Source organism: Malaclemys terrapin, chromosome 3 (assembly GCF_027887155.1).
Source record: "Malaclemys terrapin pileata isolate rMalTer1 chromosome 3, rMalTer1.hap1, whole genome shotgun sequence".
In the NCBI taxonomy this organism is placed as follows: domain Eukaryota; kingdom Metazoa; phylum Chordata; order Testudines; family Emydidae; genus Malaclemys; species Malaclemys terrapin.
The window spans coordinates 202,434,865-202,453,478 of record NC_071507.1 but is presented as its reverse complement, the minus strand read 5'-3'; the positions used below and the strand labels follow the sequence as shown (position 1 = coordinate 202,453,478).

At 40.6% G+C, this 18,614-nt stretch overlaps 1 protein-coding gene across 1 annotated transcript in view; it reads right to left on the bottom strand.

The window, feature by feature from the left end:
- The window catches only part of NCOA1 (nuclear receptor coactivator 1), a 263,927-nt gene extending 245,846 nt beyond the window's left edge, over positions 1 to 18,081 (bottom strand). Inside the window, exon 1 of the mRNA XM_054021341.1 lies at positions 17,912 to 18,081. The gene's annotated coding sequence lies outside the window, so the exon portion shown is untranslated. The remainder of the gene's footprint in view (positions 1 to 17,911) is intronic.
- Between the last annotated feature and the right edge of the window lie 533 nt (positions 18,082 to 18,614).

The window sequence follows — 18,614 nt, the reverse complement described above, 5'->3', positions numbered from 1 at the left end:
CTTTTTTTCAGTGACCAGTTTTTAGCCGACAATAAGCAGATTTAAATTCCCAGTTTGAGACTTCTGTACAATTAACAGTTAATAATGCCGGTGGATTTCATCTTGACATTTCTCACATTCCGGAATAGCTTTTCCTTGCATAAGAACATTTTACCCTATTTTAATTGTTTTGTTGTTGCTGCTCTTGAGCTGCCCATATACATGTTTACTGCATCTCTGCAGAATCTTTGTGGCTCCATTAATCTCAACAAATCTTCAAAATGAAAAATGCAACTTTATTTATTTTCTTTTTCCAGAACTGTCACTGTTAAGAGATAAAGAGTTTTTAAAGTCTCGTTTCTAATTTATTCCTGCCACTTTCAGAATTTTATTCAAACATCTAAAGAAATGATTTTCTCTTCATTTATTATATTCAGAGCTGTATGGAAATTGCTCTCGAGTGCATAAATCTATGGCTTTACTTGTAATGTTAAAAGATCCATCATATGTCTGATATGCTGTTACTTTGTTGTTAAAATTTACTCATTAGTCTACTTTTCACTCTTCACCAATTGGGTTGGGGGTGGTAGGGAGATATTCTATCTCCCCACAGGTAAACTCAGTCCCCTCTCAGCGAACTATTCACTCTTCTAAAAGAACGTGTGTTTCTCCCTAGTGACATTTTGATATGAATTAGAGCATGCAAGAGGGGCAATTTTCCTTTGATTCTGAAATTCATTTTCAACTTCTCAAAATAGATTATAAATGTACATTTGCATGCAGCACACCCACAGCCATGGGTTGTGATGCCGCTATTATATAAGAGCGGGCCTTTCATTCTCTAAAGGAACTCTAGCAGAACAAGGTAAAGGGGGACCAAAAAAACCAACACACTGAAGCTAAAGCTTTCGTTAACCTCACGAGAATTCTTTGAAATCTGCACGGGGAAGCTACGGTTCTTTATTAAAGACACTACCAGAAGTTGACTAACTATTCCCAGCATCACATTGGCTATTGGCAACAGCAAAGGGCTCTCTTAAGCTCAAATATTTAAAGTATAGTAAACCCAGTGAGTGTACATGATGGAAATACATGAAAGAAAGTACAGGAGTTGATTATTAATAACAAAAACTCATTTTTAAAAATAAATGGGAGAAAGTCATTTTAAACAAACTACCCTATAATCATATGAGTCAAAGTTATGGGTTCATCAGCCATGATATTGCTGCCAGTAATTCCAGGTGAAAGTCACCTCTATGCAGAAAGCCTGCACAAATTCTTATGTACCACTTACATTACACTTAAGTGGGACACTAAGTGGTGGACAAGCATTGGCCTTGTTCTGGTCCCCTGCATGGGGAGAATTTCAACCAGAAATAGTGCTAATCCCAGGAAACCTACTGACCGCTATACTTACCTACAGAGCTCCAGCTTTCATCCAGACCACATCACACAATCCACTGTCTACAGCCAACCTCTAAGATACAACCGCATCTGCTCCAATCCCTCAGACAGAGACAAACATCTACAGGATCTCTATCAAGCATTCTTAAAACTACAAAAAGAACAGGAGTACCTGTGGCACCTTAGAGACTAACAAATTTATTTCAGCATAAGCTTTCGTCGGCTACAGCCCACTTCTTTGGATGCATAGAATGGAACATATATTGAGGAGATATACACACACATACAGAGAGCATGAACAGGTGGGAGTTGTCTTACCAACTCTGAGACGCCAATTAAGTAAGAGGGAAAAAAACTTTTGAAGTGATAATCAAGATAGCCCAGTACAGACAGTTTGATAAGAAGTGTGAGAGTACTTACATGGGGAGATAGATTCAATGTTTGTAATGGCTCAGCCATTCCCAGTCTCTATTTAAGCCTAAATTGATTGTATCTAATTTGCATATCAATTCAAGCTCAGCAGTTTCTCGTTGGAGTCTGTTTTTGAAGCTTTCTTGTTGCAAAATTGCCACCCGCAAGTCTGTCATTGAATGACTAGACAGGTTAAAGTGTTTTACTGGTTTTTGAATATTATGATTCCTGATGTCAGATTTGTGTCCATTAATTCTTTTGCGTAGAGACTGTCCGGTTTGGCTAATGTACATGGCAGAGGGGCATTGCTGGCACATATCACATTACATTAAAACTATAATACCCACCTGCTGAAGTGAAGAAACAGATTGACAGAGCCAGAAGAATACCCAGAAGTCACCTCCTACAGGACAGGCCCAACAAAGAAAGTAACAGAACGCCACTAGCCGTCACCTTCAGCTCCCAACTAAAACCTCTCCAGCGCATCATCAAGGATCTACAACCTATCCTGAAGGACGATCCCTCACTCTCACAGATCTTGGGAGATAGGCCAGCCCTCACTTACAGACAGCCTACCAACCTGAAGCAAATACTCACCAGCAACCACACACCACACAACAAAAACACTAATCCAGGAACCTATCCTTGCAACAAAGCCCGTTGTCAACTCTGTCCACACATCTATTCAAGGGACACCATCATAGGACCTAATCACATCAGCCACGCCATCAGGGGCTTGTTCACCTGCACATCTACCAATGTGATATATGTCATCATGTGCCAGCAATGCCCCTCTGCCATGTACATTGGCCAAATCAGACAGTCTCTACGCAAAAGAATAAATGGACACAAATCAGACGTCAAGAATTATAACATTCAAAAACCGGTCAGAGAACACCTCAAACTCCCTGGTCACTCAATTACAGACCTAAAAGTCGCAATTCTTAAAAAAAAACACCTTCAAAAACAGACTCCAACAAGAAACTGCAGAACTGGAATTAATTTGCAAACTGGACACCCTTAAATTAGGCTTGAATAAGGACTGGGAGTGGATGGGTCATTACACAAAGTAAAAACTATTTCCCCATGCTAATTTTCCCCCTACTGTTACTCACACCTTCTTATCAACTGTTTGAAATGGGCCATCCTGATTATCACTACAAAAGTTTTTTTTTCTCCTGCTGATAAAAGCCCACCTTAATTGATTAGTCTCGTTAGAGTTGGTATGGCAACACCCATTTTTTCATGCTGTGTGTGGTGTGTTTGTGTGTATCTATCTATCTATATATCTTCTTACTGTATTTTCCACTGCATGCATCTGATGAAGTGGGTGTGACAGTGTACCCCATAAGGCTTTCTGGGGGGGTGCTTATAAATGTATGTATGACATAACTGGAATATGTTCTGTGCTGCCTGTGCCATGTAACATATCTCCGTAAAGGTTCTGGTCTACTATATCTATTCATCCTATTTGTACATACATATCATTTTCTACTCGAGGTTAAGAATATGGGCTGTATGCTGGCTTGGTTTCTAAGTAAGCTTTGTGAGGCATTTGGTCAGCTTCTTTAGGAAGGAATTCGCCAGGTTAAGTACCTGATCAGGAAACACTTGGGGAACAATGCATCTTGGAATGCTCCAATCCACATAAGAAAGTCTTCCTGGAGACATGCAAGATACCACGTGGACAATGGCTTCGGCCTGTAAAGACTGAGTCATGCAGGGACATGCGACTTGCCCAGGTGACTCCAGAACTCCATCTTGGAGCTGGACTTTGCATAGGAGTTGGGTCTCCACCCACAAAAGAGTCCATTTAAACCCGTGGGAGACCCCTCCATTTGGTCTTCAGCTGGCTAAGGAAGGAGCCTCTCCACCCCCACCCCCGCCCCCAGGATACTTGAAGGGAACGAGAACAAAGGACAGTAGCTACAGGGAGTGTGCTGGACCCAGGCTAAAAGGAGATTAGCCTGTAAAAGGGAGCATTCTGGAACTGGTGAGGAACTTATCTGTATTTAGTTTGATTAGACATAGATTTGTGCATTTTATTTTATTTTACTTGGTGACTTACTTTGTTCTGTCTGTTACTACTTGGAACCACTTAAATCCTACTGTCTGTATTTAATAAAATCACTTTTTATTTAGTAATTTACTCAGAGTATGTATTAATACCTGGGGGAGCAAACAGCTGTGCATATCCCTCTATCAGTGTTATAGAGGGCGAACAATTTACGAGTTTGCCCTGCGTAAGCTTTATGCAGGGTAAAACGGATTTATCTGGATTTAGACACCATTGGGAGTTGGGTATCTGAGTGCTAAAGACAAGCACACTTCTGTAAGCTGTTTTCAAGTAAACTTGCAGCTTTGGGGCAAGTTATTCAGACCCTAGGTCTGTGTTGAAGCAGACGGGAGTGTCTGGCTAAGCAAGACAGGGTGCTGGAGTCCTGAACTGGCAGGGAAAACAGGAATAGAAGTAGTCTTGGTACATTAGGTGGCAGCTCCCAAGGGGGTTTCTGTGATCCAACCCGTCACAGTGGGCTTTAGACTATGAAAGCTTATGCCCAAATACATTTGTTAGTCTCTAAGGTGCCACAATTACTCCTCGTTCTTATTATGTGTACTGTAAATCCACACCCTGAGATACTAGCACATTAACTCACCTTTCTAACAAGACAAGTGTGCTGCAAGTCCAAGACAGATTTCTGGGCTTGAAGATTTTTCTTGGAAGAAATAGCATAGGTGTGCCTGGTAGGTTTATATCTTCCCCTCTCACTGAGAAGAGGTCTAATGGAAGGAACACTAGTTAAAGATGAGAAAAACTAAAGATCTGCATTCCAAGCCATTAGGTACTCCATACCCCCTTTAGTTGGGCAAAATTCCAAAACTAAACATGAAGAGAAGAAAATTATTTACCTGTAATTCTTGCATAGTAGTAGATATAAAGAGCATTACTCTGGGATTATTAAATCAACATTCCCAATTGACAGGTGGGCCATAGAATTACAGGAATCACTTACCCACTATGGAGTGAAAACAGCCAGCAAGTGCTTTAACTGACAATTCCTTTTCTACCACACAGAGTACAGTAGCACACAATGATCCCCAACTCTGCAGAAAAGGTGGTTGGAGGAGTGTGTTTATTACAATTTGTACTTGTTTCCTGAACGTGCAGAACTTCTGATAGGTCTTCTCCAAAGGCCAATAGATCCACGCTCTGAGGACAAAAAGCTCCAAGCATGTCTCTAAAAACTATTCACAAAAACTTATCACAAGACCATGAGGGAAATAATAATGGTAATAACTGAAACACACAGTTACTCCTATGAGGTTAAAATTTCCCACTCTTGCTCTCAACCCACAGGTGAACTTTTTTTTTTTTTTTTTGAAAGTTTGTGGAAAATCCCTCTAGTCATTTGAGAGTTACTGGAAAGTGAATAAAACCCATTCTTTCAGCAAGAAAACTTTTTTTGCTCACTAATAACTGAAAACAGATGAACAAACCACCACTAAACTAAACAAGTACTACTTCCTGAGGAGTCAACCTTTTGTTAAATTTACCATCCCCCCAAAACCTAACAATCAGAAAGTTACACGCAACAGAAAAACACTTCTGAGCATGCTCATTTGTCATCAGCTTATTTTTAGAACAGGCTAGTAGGGCCTCCCGCTCTGTCAGTGCCTGGTATTGCCCATCATGGGCCCAGAAGTTGTTGCTGGAGATAAATTCACAAGTGGGACATTGTAAGTGTCTCACTGGGGGGGAGAGAGGAACATGGTAAAATCTTCCAGCAGGCACAGATTAAGGGCCTGATCCAATGCACAGTTATTCTTAAACACAATATTTATGAGCTTATGCACAATAGTAAGCACAACACCTGGCAGTTGCAGCCTTGGGCCTTAAGATTTTATCCTTCTGTTGCTATTGCCATCAACCCAGCTTTACAGAAAAAGGTCACCAGCCAAATGATATTAGTAGCAAAGATGGGACTTCAACCCTCCCTTACTCCAGTAGTTCCTTGTTGTAGCAGTATGCTAACACCTAGAGGCTCCAGCCAAAATCAGAGTCCACTTGAGCTAACCATTAAAAGAGAGTCCGTGCCCCAAAAAGGTTACATTCTAAATAAGCAACACAAAGGACAGGAAAAAGGAAGTATTATTCCAGTTTTACAAATGGAGAATTGAGATAGAGATTAAATGACTTGCCCAAGGTCAAATCATCCTTCCTAATACTTATTTATATTGTGGACGACTTTGTAGTCTTATTACCTGCAGCAACAGTAATTTTCTGCATTGCACTTCTTTTTAAATGGATAGCCTTGACACTAAATTAACTTTGTTCAGTTATCTTTATAGAGACTGCACAGAGAGACAAATATTGTAGAACAATTAACTATGGTAAAACATTGCAAGGAAAAACCAGCCTGGAGATAGGGGAGTTGGGCTATTTTCAGGGTAGTTCATTTGGTTGCATAGGGGGGTATGGAATATACATACCCTATTTCTGGGGAAATTTTGTTTTCCTTGATCTACGTATCATAACAAGTGTACTGGATTTTCATTAGGAATAGAGCCCTGTGTAAATCATGTTATTAAAAAAAGGAAAAAAATATTTTGATTGAACAAAGTTAGGATTCTCCATCAAATCTTTTTTTTTTTTTTTTTTAAGAAGAATAGAGACTATTTCAAAGGGAAACTTTCGGATGTGAAATTCTCCAAATATGCTGATATTCTGGTCCAGAACTCTTGGACCTTCCCATAACTCCTTAATGTAAGCCCCAGATCCAGTGTCTCGGACTTGCTCCTCTGTATCCAACTCAGCCTCTACACGAAGCGTGTAAATCATGATTCCACAGAGGACACAAAAATCATGAAAATGCCCCCAAACTGTGAACATTAGTCAATTTCAAGGATAGAATGAATTTCAGTCCTTGAAATTGAGTAACGTTGGTTGTAAAATTCATTTGTGCAAACTGTGTGAAATTCAATACTTTGCCATTTACTTTTGTGAATATCCAATATTTTGCCAACTGATGTAAGACACTAATCTTCAATGGAAGCTATGTCAATGCCAAGTTTCACCATTCAAATTTGTTTTGGTTTGTTTTAAGTATAGCCCTCTTCTAAAAAGCTAGATTTTTTTAAAAGATGTATTTATTTAAAGAAAAAAATTACTTCCCTACTCCACTCCCCACATTGAGTCCACTAACTTAAAATATGGCTTAAAGGGATTTTGTTCAGGCTTTCCAAATCAATTCATCTAAGCATGGGGGAAAACTACCCCAAAGATGAGCTTTTTGGAAAGTCAGGAGTAACAAGAACATTATACAAGTAATGGATGTAGTTCTACAACATTAAATATAGACGCTGCAACTAACACCACCACTATAGTAACTGGGAGAATGGAACAAAACATATTTTAGAAGCCTGTCAAGAATGGTAAGACACCAAATTAATTCCCACAACATACTACCGGTATATTATTAATGTGAAAGGTAGAGCTGTACAAATGTAGATGGAAGCAACAGAGAAGGGAAAGGAAATAAGTACCAATTTATATCCTATTAATGTCCACAGGAAGGGCCTTTATAGCAAATACTGCATTATGTGAAGTGTATGGGATCATTAAGTCCAGAAAAGATAAGGATTGATTATTTAAGTGTATGGTTTTCAGTTGTACAATACATCCTCTTTGTTATCCCAGGAAGTAGAAACTCCTTGAGGACAACAGAATATCCAGCAGACTAAGAAACCACTAATATTTCTAGCATCATTTAGGGTCTTGCTGGATGCTGATTATGATTTTGCTAAAACCAATATACACACAGTTCGTCCTGTGATTTCCACAGAGCAAGTTCTACACAAATAGAGAAGGCTGAAAAGAATCATGGATTAAACATCCCTAACACAGCCAACCTCTCCCAGCCTCAAGTAATGTTTTATATTACGTGCACCAATAGCAAATTAACACAAGCAATTTTGGATCTGGGCAAATATTTGAAAACACAACAGAAATTTATATAGGTTATGTAAAAGGCAATACGAAGAGGTTTTAGAAGTACATTAGGAGCCACAGAAAGACAAGGGAAAGCACGGGTCCATTACTTTATTAAGGCCTCTGACAGTCCCACATTAGAGACACAAGAGGGAGGTGAGGTAATATTTTTTACTGGACCAACTTCTGTTGGTGAGACAGACAAGCTTAAACAGAGCTCTTCTTCAGATCTGGGAAACGTACTCATTGTCATAGCTAAACACAAAGTAGAACAGATTGTTTATGATAAACACCTAACACTTATTTCAAGGGACTTTTCATGGTGAAGTAGCCCTGTTAACACCCCTCCAGTCATAGAGGGGAAAGGAAAAAAATTTGGGGGGGAGGGAGATCTGGGGGTTATATATTGTTGTAAGAAGCCATTGATCTAAAATTTCTATTCAGTCCATGATTTTTAGTATCTAGCAAAGTTATGCATTTAAGCTCCCAGGCTCATCTTCTGAGGCTGTTATTCAAGTTTCCTTTGAGGATGAGGACTGAGAGTCATATAGAGAGTGATTGCATTATGAAAAGTGTTCACCGACAGGTGATAGGGTGTTTTTGTCTTTTATCATTTTTCTGTCTGAGTTCATTTGACAGTGCACTGATTGTCTCATTTCATCCACTTAGTAGTTGTTGGGGCTTTTAGTGCACAGTGACGTACACCATATGTTGTAACAGGCACATGTAGACAAAAGATTCTCGCCTTGTGCCAAAGCTATAAAAGGGGGTGGAGCATAACAGAGGGCGGCCAGTCATAAGAAAGCCCTGGCTTTCCACCCAAGATGTCTGCTGGAACCAACAAGGACTGTACCGGGGAAAGGATTGGGCCCAGACTAGGAAACACTAGATGTATGGCTTCTCACAATCTATAACCCACTTAATACCCTACCACCCCAGCATCACCTCTTCCGCCCCCCCCCCCCCTTTCCTTCCTATGACTGGAGAGCTGTTAACAGGCAACTTAACCTTTAATTGTCCCTTGAAATGTGTGTTTACTTATGCTAAACAATCTATTGCACACTGTATTTAGCTGTGACACTCTGGGTATATCTACACTGCAAGCGTTGGAGTAAATCACAAATTATGAGTCAACAGCATGATGTGGTTGCAAAATAAGGCTAATATTTTTCTGGGCTGTATTAACAGGAGCGTCATATCTAAGACACAGGACGTAACTGTTCCACTCTGCTCAGCATTGGTGAAGCCTCAGCTGGAGTACTGTATCCAGTTTTGAGCTCCATGCTTTAGGAAAGATGTGGATAAATTAGAGAGAATCCAGAAAAGAGCAACAGAAAGGATAAAAGGTTTAGAAAACTTGACCTATAGGGAAAGGTTAAGAAAACTGGGCATGTTTAGTTTTGAGAAAAGACAACTGAGGAGGGATCCGATAACAGTTTTCAAATATGTTAAGGGCTGTTATAAAGAGGATAGCGATCCACTATTCTCCATGTCCATTAAAGGTAGGACAAATAGTACTGGGCTTAATCTGCTGCAAGACAGATTTAGGTTAGATATTTAGAATAAATTTCTAACTCGAAGAGTAGTTCAGATCTGGAACAGGCTTCCAAGGGTAGCTGTGGAATCCCCGTCATTGGAGGTTTTTAAGAACAGGTTAGGCAAACACCTGTCACGGATAGCCTACATGTTACTAGGGGTCTGGATTTGACTTCTCAAGGTTCCTTCCAGCCCTACATTTCTATGATTCTATATTGACTTATAAGCTACAAATGAGCCTCATCTATAAATAAGGTTGCTGAAACACCTGAAGAGGCTTGCAGTTTTCCCATCTTCCGGAAGTTTCTAGTTACTGACACCAAAAGTAGTATTTTGAAGGAGTAATTTTGTTACATGAGTTCCACATACACTGGCCATCTTAAAATTCTGGACCAATTTTGTAAACTTTAGTGCCTCAAGTTAAGAAATCAAATCCTTATTTAGGCATTTAAGTGGTTTGACTTTCACTGGCACTGAACATCAACAGAAGCTGTGGGTGCTCAACACCTTTCTATGAGCCAGAGCACTTTTACTTTGAGTACCCAATTTTAGGCACCCCCATGGAAAATTCTGGCTTTAAGGCTACAATTAAATTTAAGAAACAGAACAAAACCCAATAAGTGTAACTAAAACTAACTACTTTAAATGAAAAGGTTCTCGCCCGTAATTCCCATTCCCCCAAGTCTGAAAATTCTGCTAGCATGTTTGTTTTCTCTATCATTTTTTCTGAAGTCCCATGAGTTGTTTCTCCACCCATCTTTGATGTTTTTTAGTCTTTAATGTGATCTAAGTTGTATAGTCACCTCTGATTCCTATTAATTTAATATGAACATGAAAAAGAAGAGTTGGTCTCTTCAATGCTAACCAAATTATTCTCATTGATTCTGCAGCAGTCCACAGCTCAACAAAGATCAAAGTGTCTTTATCTAGTTAACACTTGGAACACTTCTAATAATGTTGCCTTAACAACCTCTCTTGGCAAAACAGTCCAGTCTAATTCCAATTAATCTTGCTGTTAGAAATCCTTCCTTAATATGATTTTTTTCCTACTGATGGCTGACAAAAAATGACATTGTGTCTTCAAACCAGCGATGAACTTATTATTTATTTCAGCAAATGGATGACCAGAAATTCCATTCAGAACAATTTAAGCATTTCAGGCTAGAATGGTCTTCATGTTTAGATCTTTTTAAAAAAATTGGTACACTTTTTCAGAGAAGCTTTAGCCAGAAAGCACAGTACTATCTGAAATATCTTCTGCAGATAAGTACAAGGAAACTCGAGTGCTTTCTTTAGGCATCAGTCCTACAGTAAGAATCTTATACAAAACAAGCCATCATTTCCTTTTGGGAAAAAACTGAAGAGGTTCTAAACTTTCCAAAGCTCTCCTCTTGTGTAAGATGCTGAGTTTCATTCCCACCTGAATTGAGGACTGAAAGGGGAATTAAGAATTTTTTTTTGCCACAGTTTATTAGAAGTCACCACATCTGAAAAATTCAACGAGTTAGGCTTCTGTAAACACCTCAGAGTGAAATTCGTCTATGTGCTGAGGCTAACACATTATATATACACACATCACTTCAGTCATCTTTGGCGGTCTTTGCAATGGCACAAGAGCCTTTTGCTGACCCTTTGCACAAGGGCAAATTTCATCTGAAAGAAAAGTAAGAGCTGACAAGCCTATCAGCTAGATATGGGAAAACCCTGATAACCTCTAACTTTAGCTGACACCAAAGGACACCATCAATGTGGCTAAATGACATTATCAAGTGGAATTTCTTTTTATTCATAATGCAACTTTTCTAGAGTAAATCATAAATACTTCTGATGAGTTTCTCTAACAGGGACATGAAGAGGAGACACGTTCTTCAGTTCTATTCATGCAAAATAAACCAAGTCTGACTCTCCAAACATGATATACATGTATAATTCAGCGTTAAAACACAAAAACCTAATTTTCAAATCACTCAGTTTCAATAATAGACTCTTTTAAATGTATGAGTGTTAGACAATTCTATACATCTGTGGAAATTCCAAGCAGCAGCAATCTAATGAGGGTCAATAATATAATGGGCTTTCCACAGTCAAGTTATGTACATCACTGCTACTTTTTCCCCCAAATGATTTTTCTCTTCAGAAAGAATATGTACAAAAGACCTTTTGGGATTAAGTTGACCATCCATGTTATTACATTATTTATACAACAGTTTGGCCTCAAATGCAGACTTGTCAGATACTACCCCGCCATCCACAAAGAGAAGCAGCACTTGTCTTCAACAGTGACTGGGAGATTACACTACCAAACTTTACAATACAATATACAGCAGCTCCAAAAGCAGCCAACAGTACAATGTTACTTTTTTCAATCAACATATGGGCAGGAGGTTGCAGCCATTTCTCCCACATCAGAACTCTGCTAGCATGATCCATGCCTTCGTCGCTGAGATTATATTACTGAAATGCACTTTATGTGGGACTGCATCTCAAGTCAACTGGGAAACTGAAGCCAGCAAAGAATGTGGCAGCTCACTTATCAAGTGGAGTTTCTCACTCTGAGCAGGTGACTGCAGTTCTCTGGGATCACTACTGTTTGCTAGCTTATGAGTGGAGTTTCGGTTTTGACATATAAAGCTCTGAATGGTTTGGAACTGACGTACTGGAGAGGCACCTCTCTCCCCGTCTGATACTCTCAGAGTAAAAGAAATAGAGCTGGGGCTAGGAACTCTTTGCACAGGGCCTCTAGTTCCAAATCGCCAAGTTTGTTGACCTTCTGGGCACCCTGTAAAGCACATCCTTTCCGCAAGCTTCAAGAAGGGAATAGTGGGCTGATGGCATTGCTTTGTGCACTGAGAATAGGGTATTCATAGATGAAGTGGGTTTGGGTTTTATTCCTGGTTTTGGTAGGGCTGCTACACTACTGCCTTACTTACATATATTTGTTTTTATTCGGGTGAATAAATATACAACAAAGGCTTAGAGCCCTCAATAGTCACTTTATGTTATGTATAAATCTTAAGGATAATATTAGAAAGCTTTTCTTTAACGTGATCACATTTTTGCTTGTTTTACTTCCAAATACATTTTTCTTTTCATTAAAAAAACCCTTAAAAATAGAAGGGTAGGAGGAGTCTATTTATTGCTCTGTAAAACCCTGATTCCAGAATGATAAGAGATCTGTCCAGAAAATAAGCAGCGTGATAGAACAGTGAAGTGAAAACAGTGCACAGAGATGTGGAGCAATAGTAGTATTCAGTACTAAGTGCTATTCTCACCAAATTCTGAGACTTTTTTTTTTTAAATGGTAAAAACAAATATTCATAGAAATGTCTTTGAACTTAGTGACTAATCAGAAAGCCACAGCTCTTCTTTGCAAAGGGAGTCTGAAACCTGACAAATGAAGTGAAATAACAATAATTAGTAATACTTTCCTATTCATTCACTCATTTTACTACTAAAGCTCTCCAAGAGTTTTACAATGGTGGTTACATATTATTATCCTCATTTTACAAATGGAGAAACTGAAGCATAGAGAGGAAAAATGATAAGCAGGGGACTGGACTCAATCACCCAAAAATCTCTTTCAATCCTGTGTTCTTATGGATCACTCAATGCCATGCAGCAAGTCTGTGGCAAGAACAGTATGTAGGGTGCCTTATTCCATTAGCCACCTATTAACCCACAGACATCCTTCCAGTAACAAAATCAGCCTATGAAGGAGACCCAACAACAGCATCATACTTCTACACAGCATCTATATTCTATTAAAGGATAATATTGTGAATTTTAGTCAAGCAAGGGACATTTCAAGCCAACGTAAAAAATTCTAGAAACTCTAGTTTGCATTCCAACCCTAGTGCAACCTGGTTCTGGACAACAGACTTTATTTGAAAGCGTCTCAAGAAACTCTTGGTGAATGAATGATCAGCTACGTTGTACAGGGTAGTGTAATACTGGCAGTATAACTGCTCACCTTGTGATAATGCCTGCATGATTATTTTCCCTATTGTGGTGGGTTTTTTTTTTTTTAATTGTTTGGCCTATTCTTCATGCATTTTCAACATCTGTGATGGTCTGCATGATGGAAAGAACATTTACTTTCATATTAAACTGTCCAGAGATGATGATTGTGCAAAGGGTGTATATAAATGCCAGTGCTAAGTTAGAAACAGCTGGAAAAGAAAATGAAACAGGTAGAGTTCTGCTATCTCTGCTAGACCAGGGGGATGAGGTGGACGAGGCTTTCTTCCGGCAACTAGCAGAAGTTACTAGATCGCAGGCCCTGGTTCTCATGAGAGACTTTAATCATCCTGCTATCTGCTGGGAGAGCAATACAGCGGTGTCCAGACAATTCAGGAAGTTTTTGGAAAGTGTAGGGGACAATTTCCTGGTGCAAGTGCTGGAGGAACCAACTAAGGGGAGAGCTCTTCTAGACCTGCTGCTCACAAACCAGGAAGAATTAGTAGGGGAAGCAAAAGTGGATGGGAACCTGGGAGGCAGTGACCATAAGATGGTAGAGTTCAGGATCCTAACACAAGGAAGAAAGGAGAGCAGCAGAATACGGACCCCAGACTTCAGAAAAGCAGACTTTGACTCCCTCGGGGAACTGATGGGCAGGATCCCCTGGGAGAATAACATGAAGGGCAAAGGAGTCCAGGAGAGCTGACAGTATTTTAAAGAATCCTTATTGAGGTTGCAGGAAAAAACCATCCCAATGTGTAGAAAGAACAGTAAATATGGCAAGCGACCAGCTTGGCTTAACAGTGAAATCCTTGCTGACCTTAAAAGCAAAAAAGAAGCTTACAAGAAGTGGAAGACTGGACAAATGATGAGGGACGAGTATAAAAATATTGCTCAGGCATGCAGGAGTGAAATCAGGAAAGCCAAATCACACTTGAGGGAGTTGCAGCTAGCAAGAGACGTTAAGAGTAACAAGAAGGGTTTCTTCAGGTATGTTAGCAACAAGAAGAAAGTCAAGGAAAGTGTGGGCCCCTTACTGAATGAGGGAGGCAACCTAGTAACAGAGGATGTGGAAAAAGCTAATGTACTCAATGATTTTTTTGCCTCTGTCTTCACGAACAAGGTCAGCTCCCAGACTGCTGCACTGGGCAGCACAGTATGGGGAGAAGGTGACCAGCCCTCTGTGGAGAAAGAAGTGGTTTGGGACTATTTAGAAAAACTGGACGTGCACAAGTCCATGGGGCCGGATGCGCTGCATCCAAGGGTGCTAAAGGAGCTGGCGGATGTGATAGCAGAGCCATTGGCCATTATCTTTGAAAACTCATGGTGATCAGGGAAGGTCCCGGATGACTGGAAAAAGGCTAATGTAGTGCCCATCTTTAAAAAAGGGAAGGAGGAGGATCCGGGGAACTACAGGCCAGTCAGCCTCACCTCAGTCCCTGGAAAAATCATGGAGCAGGTCCTCAAGGAATCAATTCTGAAGCACTTAGAGGAGAGGAAAGTGATCAGGAACAGTCAGCATGGATTCACTAAGGGAAAGTCATGCCTGACTAATCTAATTGCCTTCTATGAGGAGATAACGGACTCTGTGGATGAGGGGAAAGCAGTGGATGTGTTATTCCTTGACTTTAGCAAAGCTTTTGATACAGTCTCCCACAGTATTCTTGCCAGCAAGTTAAAGAAGTATGGGCTGGATGAATGGACTATAAGGTGGATAGGAAGCTGGCTAGATCGTCGGGCTCAACAGGTACTGATCAACGGCTCCATGTCTAGTTGGCAGCCGGTTTCAAGCGGAATGCCCCAGTGGTCAGTCCTGGGGCCTGTTTTGTTCAATATCTTCATTAATGATCTGGAGGATGGTGTGGACTGCACTCTCAGCAAGTTTGCAGATGACACTAAACTGGGAGGAGTGGTAGATATGCTGGAGGGTAGGGATAGGATACAGAGAGACCTAGACAAATTAGACGATTGGGCCAAAAGAAACCTGATGAGGTTCAACAAGGACAAGTGCAGAGTCCTGCACTTAGGACGGAAGAATCCCATGCACTGTTACAGACTAGGGACCGAATGGCTAGGCAGCAGTTCTGCAGAAAAGGACCTAGGGGTTACAGTGGACGAGAAGCTGGATATGAGTCAACAGTGTGCTCTTGTTGCCAAGAAGGCTAACGGCATTTTGGGCTGTGTAAGTAGGGGCACTGCCAGCAGATCGAGGGACTGATCATTCCCTTCTGTTCGACATTGGTGAGGCCTCATCTGGAGTACTGTGTCCAGTTTTGGGCCCCACACTACAAGAAAGATGTGGAAAAATTGGAAAGAGTCCAGCAGAGGGCAACAAAAATGATTAGGGGACTGGAGCACATGACTTCTGAGGAGAGGTTGAGGGAACTGGGATTGTTTAGTCTGCAGAAGAGAAGAATGAGGGGGGATTTGATAACTGCTTTCAACTACCTGAAAGGGGGTTCCAAAGGAGATGAATCTAGACCAGGGGTAGGCAACCTATGGCACGTGTGCCGAAGGCGGGCACGCGAGCTGATTTTCAGTGGCACTCACACAGCCCGGGTCCTGGCCACCGGTCAGAGGGGCTCTGCATTTTAATTTAATTTTAAATGAAGCTTCTTAAACATTTTAAAAACCTTATTTACTTTACATACAACAATACTTTAGTTATATATCATAGACTTAGAGGAAGAGACCTTCTAAAAACATTAAAATGTATTACTGGCACACGAAACCTTAAATTAGAGTGAATAAATGAAGACTCGGCACACCACTTCTGAAAGGTTGCCGACCCCTGATCTAGACTGTTCTCAGTGGTACCTGATGACAGAACAAGGAGCAATGGTCTCAAGTTGCAGTTGGGGAGGTTTAGGTTGGATATTAGGAAAAACTTTTTCACTAGGAGGGTGGTGAAGCACTGGAATGGGTTACCTAGGGAGGTGGTGGAATCTCCTTCCTTAGAGGTTTTTAAGGTCAGGCTTGACAAAGCCCTGGCTGGGATGATTTAGTTGGGAATTGGTCCTGCTTTGAGCAGGGGGTTGGACTAGATGACCTCCTGAGGTCCCTTCCAACCCTGATATTCTATGATCTGGACAGTGTGATGATATTTGACGGTGGCTGCGATGAAAATATTCACATGAGATGAGGCAAAATGACCACCACTTTTGGAAGGATGAACAACATCTGTCCAAACCGAGGTCTCAACACGAAACTAAAGGTCAGATTATACCATGCGATTGTACTGAGTACACTACTGTAGAGGGCAGAGACTGGTTGAAGACAGGAGCTAACAAAAAAAACCCTGGAAGTTGCCCATCAGAGATGGCTGAGGAAGATACTACACATTTCATGGAAAGACAAAACAACAAATGAGAGAGTAAGGGAGCTGACAGAGCAGGTTGTATTAGAAAATATCAAAGAAAAAAGTTCAGGCAGTTGAGACACATACACCATACAGAAGATGGGAGATGAACTAAGCAAGCATTGAATTGGGTATCCGGGTCGGAAAGAAATTGATGTAGGCCAAACAAGAACTGGCAGACGACAGTGACAAAGGTTACTGAAGGTGTGGACATTGCTGAGGACGAAATACCACAATTACCGAGCCACTAATCAATGGAGGAACCGGACCGCCCAATATGTCAATGGCACAGGAGGAACTAAAATCTAAAGTTAGGATGATGGTGTTTATAGCTCCTGGTATTTTCACCATGATGCTCATTTAAGTTTTTCTGTTCTGTGTAGCTCCCACTCTATTACTGCAATTTTTCTTCAAATTAAAATATAGCTGGTTGCTAGCAAATTATAGAAATGTCCAAGCGTTACGTATATCAGCTAGGAAGGGCTACAAGGATACTGACTGGACTGTTCTTCCACCAGAGACTGGATTTAGTCCCTGACATTAAACACACAAGCTTGAGACTTGGGAAACACACTATGGGCTCAAGTCTTCTATAGAGAAGCTCTGAAAGCTGCAGGTCAAACCACAAGACTAATGTTAACTAATTAAAGCCACCATACCGGTCTTGAGTATGTAGCCTATGCGCAAGAACATAAGAATGGCCATACTGGGTCAGAACAAAGGTTCATCTAGCCCAGTATCCTGTCTTCCAACAGTGGCCAATGCCAGATGCCCCAGAGGGAATGAACAGAACTGGTAATGATCAAGTGATCCATCCCTTGTCATCCATTCCCAGCTTCTTGCAAACAGAGGCTAGGGACACCATCCCTGCCCATCCTGGCCAATAGCCATTGATGGGCCTATCCTCCATGAACTTATCTAGTTCTTTTTTGAACCGTGTTGTAGTTTTCACCTACACAATGCTCCACTCTTCAATTGTAGCAACTAGCCATTAAAGCACACCAAGTCAATAGGGTCTAGTTTTGCAGTAATTTTTTCCTTTATGGACTTCTAAGGCAGATTTTTTAACTGCCGATGCACTACAGACTGGCTGCCTGTCTGACCCATGGAAAGCAAACTCTTAGGATGCAGAGGAGAGAGAGAATGCTTTGAGCAGTTCCAATGATTGGTTCCACATTTAGAGATGCCTCAGCAAAAGGCATCTCTGACAGGTTTAAACAATTTTCACCTGAGGTGGAGAAAGAACAAGAAAAAAAGAAAAAAACCTGAAAACTTACCTCTACCTTTCCAGAGGTGGAAGATGACTCATGGGAAAAAATGGACTCTTCAGTAAATTAAACAGTAAAACAAAAGAATACTAGAACTTCAGCAAACACAAGCATCGATTGTCCATGGGCAGTCTTCAGATGAACTCTCCCGGCAGGGGACCAGCATCAATTATTGAATTCTGGTGAGAAAAAGGGCAGACAGACGTTTTGGTTACATTACTGTCTTCCAATAAGCCAAATGATACAGGATTCAACTTTCAGCATCTTAAGTGAAAAACAGCAGTTAGTTAATTTCAACATTAACTTGTGGCAATATCACATTAAAAGCATTTTGGTCTTATTAATACTACATACACCAAGGCAGTTTGTTCTTTGATTGTATTACAAAAAGGATTAATAGGGTAGCAGTTTTTCCAGCCTTTAGTGACTTGGAAAAATCAACGTTTAAAGACCTTATTCCTCAGCAAATCCATTCTAAAGAATGGAAGTTTCACAGTCCAGAAACTCTAGAGCTTTTAACAAACATTAGGTTCAATGTCACTAGCAGATATGCTCATCTTCTGCCTCTTTCCCTCTCTTATACAATTCCTAACACAGAATACCCACAGGAAAAAGCAGCACAGATCCAGAAACAAACTGATTACAATTTGCAATAGCCAGACATCATCCATGAAGACACAAACGAGCACCAAAAAATTAAGCTGACGTTCAT